Source organism: Grammomys surdaster, unplaced genomic scaffold (genome assembly GCF_004785775.1).
Source record: "Grammomys surdaster isolate TR1022 unplaced genomic scaffold, NIH_TR_1.0 234, whole genome shotgun sequence".
Taxonomy (NCBI): domain Eukaryota; kingdom Metazoa; phylum Chordata; class Mammalia; order Rodentia; family Muridae; genus Grammomys; species Grammomys surdaster.
Genome location: NW_021604679.1, coordinates 2,324,655 through 2,328,165, shown reverse-complemented (window position 1 = coordinate 2,328,165; position 3,511 = coordinate 2,324,655). Strand labels below are relative to the sequence as shown.

Genomic DNA, 3,511 nt, shown 5'->3' with positions numbered 1-3,511 from the left:
CAACCCCCACAACCGGGACTAGCTCTACCTGCTGCCCAGGTGAGGTGCAGGGTCCACTTTCTTGAATGATGCATCAGATGAGGAGTGGGGCCAGTTATCCTGCTTTCATGGCTCCAGGGCCAGCTATCCTGCCTGCTGTAGATGACAAGGGGTGAGAGGAGGCATCTCTCCCTTGCTGGTGTCACTGCAACACAGACAAGAAGCAGGACCAGCTCTCCCATGCTCACACTCTCAGAGCCAGCTCACCTGAGCCTCTGTCACCTGGGTTGGCTCCACTGTGCTGCCCAGGTGAGATGTAGGACCTGATCTCCAGAGGCCTGAAGCTGGCGGGGAGTTGGGGAGAGGGACAGCCCTCCTGCTCTCCTAATTCCAAGCCCTGCTCCCCTACTTACTGCAGGTGGTGAGGGGCAAGGGGGAGGAGGGTATCTCTCCCTGGTCCATGCCACCACATGGGAGATGAATGTTAAGGCCAGTTCATCCACCACTCCCACCATGTGTGGGGCCTTTTCTGCTGAGTGCTGCAGCTGCACAGGGTGAGGTCAGCTCTCCTATATTCATGGCCCCAGGGCCAGCTCTACCATAATACCCAGGTGAGGGGTGGGGCCAATTCTGCGCAGCCTTTGGACAACAATATTCCCTAGACTAGGGAAGTCTGCCTGGACTTTGGTGGTTACAGACCCCAGCTGCTTCAGGGCTACCAACTAAGACATAGTCCCCAGTGGCAGCACAAGACAGGATCCCATTGCCCTAGGTGGCATGGCTGGCTATCACATCAGGCTGTCCCTTACTACCCTTGAGTCCCCAGTTCTGCCTCTCTTCATTGTGTTCAGGTTCTTCTGTTTTTCCCTCTCTCTTCCATTTCTCCACCGTTGACTTTCTCCTCTTAGTAGTGCCTGGGATCTCTGAGTGTCTGGGGTTGTGTCAGGAGTGGTCTCAGGAATGCTACACCCTGCTTTTGCATTATGGCAATGGGCAGAGGTCATCTCAGGCATGGTTACAGCCCCGCCCCCATGCCAGGCCTGTGCAGCACAGGACTAGTGGTCATCTGAAGCTTACTCCCTGTCTAAGCCTCATAATACCAGTCTGGTGATCATCTGGGCCTCGCTCCTCGTAAGTCCTATGCTGAGTGGCCCCATGCATGGGTTGTTTGTCTTGGGCTCACTCCCACTTGGGACCCCTGGCCCCAGATGAAGTTCTCCTAGTCTCTGCCCCAAGAGCCCTTTCTGGCCTTCTCAGTATGTACCAGCTGGTGGTCGTCTCAGGATAATTTTTTTTTTCAAGGAGTGTTAGGCTACTAATCATTCAGATGTTCACAGGTCAGAACACTGAGTGTAGACACAGCCTCTCTCCTCTCTGCCACCTAGTGCTGCACAAATGACACAGCAGCCACATCTGCAATGACTCTTGGGGCAGATGAAATAGTTCTTAAAGGAGTGACTGCCACCTTCACTTTATAAATGAAGAAACTAGGAAGGGAACAGAAATACAGTGACCCACAACTAATGCACAGAGAGTGAGAGACCTTGGAACATGTAGCCCCAAAAAGGATGTCTCCATCAAATCCTCTGCTCAGGGAACTCTGCAGAGGAGGAGGGAGAGAGAATGTAAGAGTGGGAGGAAATGGAGGACACCAAGGAAACCAGGTCTTCTAAACCCAGCAGGACCATTGCACATATGGCCAGAGGGGACCCCAGCACTGACAGGGGAAGTGGACACATGCCCTCATTCCTAACTTGCAAGCTGTCTCCAGTTGCTATCATCTGGCAAAGGAAAAATTAGTTTTCTCTTGTGAGTCTTGCTGGGTATACAAACCACACCTAAGGGCAGGCCCCACGCCCAGCAGTAGACGGCCAACACAAAATGAACTCAAGAGTAGTTTTGGGAGTGGTTTTGTTTCATACTGCTTTGTCTGGACATATGTGTACACCACAAGTCTTTTCCTTACATATTTTGTTCTGATTTTGTGTTTTTATGAGGTTTCTGTGTGTGCAAATGTATGTGTGTCAGCTCTGGGCACTTAACTCCTGTTCGTTTTGCCTTATTCTGGTCTGTTTTTATTTCACCTCGTGTTATTTATTTATTATTTAGATACCCTGTGTGGTTTTAAGGGGGTGTGTAGATTTGGGTGCGTGTGGGGAGATGAGCAGGATCTGTGGGCAGTTGGGAGAGTGAAAACTGTAGTCAGAATATATTATATGGAAAAAGATCCATTTTCAATGAAAAGGGGGACGTGCCCATAATTTCGTGGCAATGAGAGATGGCTGTATTGAATCCACATGGGCATTTTGCCATAATTTTGTAGCAATAAATGGGGTACTATGTTTTAAATGATTCATTTTATTTTTATTTTATGGGTAAGTGTGTTTTCCTTGCATGTATATCTATGCACTATCACAGAGGGAGGGCAGAAAAGGGATTCGGATCACCTGAAACTCAAGTTATCAATGGTTATATGCTTCTATGTGGGTGCTGGGAATTGAACCCACATCCTCTAAAAGAGCAGCCAGTGCTCTGAACCATCTCTTCAGCCCCTCAGAGAATTATTTTAAAGGCACATAATTGCACATAGTTTACAAAACATTTATTATAACTAACCACCATGCACCTAGGAAGTTGCCATCTAAATAAAAGCAATAATACCCTAAGCAAAGGTGTTTTTCAGTGAACTTTAGTTGAAAGAATAAACTGAACAATTTAGATTTTAATATTATTCCCATCTTTCTTTAGAATAGAAATGCACAGGGATGCAAAGTTTAACTTTTATGTGCCATGGGTGATTATATAATAGTGTTAACTTTGCTAACACCAATGGTTCTAAACTCAACCTTTAAATGAGGACAACAAAATCTGGCTTGAAAGTCTTCATTATGCCAATCCCCAAAGGTCCTTAATTGTAGTGGCTGTGCCACCTGCCTGCTGGAAAAGTTTCCTGTTGGAGGTAATTGTTTATTTTGCAATGTGGAATACCATCTGACTGCAAAGTCCAGGCCTAGCACTGCTGGATATGGGGAAACCTGGGAGGATATTGGGTAAATACCTAGAAATGGTATTGCCAGGTCATGCAGCAGGTATTTGGGATAATATACATATGAAAAATAAGTCTCTAAGGTGTTTTCCTTCCCCCAGGAGAAAATGGATGTGGTCACACTCATGCGCATGGAGAGTCATGGCTTCTAGACTTTGGTCTTCTGATCTCTGTGAAATAACATCGTGTTGTGCTTGTCATTTGTGTTGTGGAAGTGTTACTCACTTTGATATGTTGTTATTCAATCTGTATATCTTACTTATGAAGTGTCTTCTGCTGGGTTTATTTGCCTATTTTCTGTAGGATTTTGAAGTTATTCTTTACTTAGAGTTGTTTGTGTGTCTTGGAAAGGGGTTTCTTTGCCAGGTAATATATTGACAATATTGTTTCAATATTGTGGCTCATGGATTAGTAAAAATCATACAATATATATGTATACACACACACACCTATAGGTTATATATTTATATTCATATTTATATCCTG

At 45.7% G+C, this 3,511-nt stretch overlaps 1 non-coding gene across 1 annotated transcript; it reads right to left on the bottom strand.

Annotated features, from left to right (window-relative positions):
- Positions 1–1,282: 1,282 nt before the first annotated feature.
- Positions 1,283–1,414, bottom strand: LOC114626423. Its single transcript, XR_003712237.1, has one exon. It is a non-coding gene; the product is annotated as a small nucleolar RNA SNORA17 (small nucleolar RNA).
- Between the last annotated feature and the right edge of the window lie 2,097 nt (positions 1,415–3,511).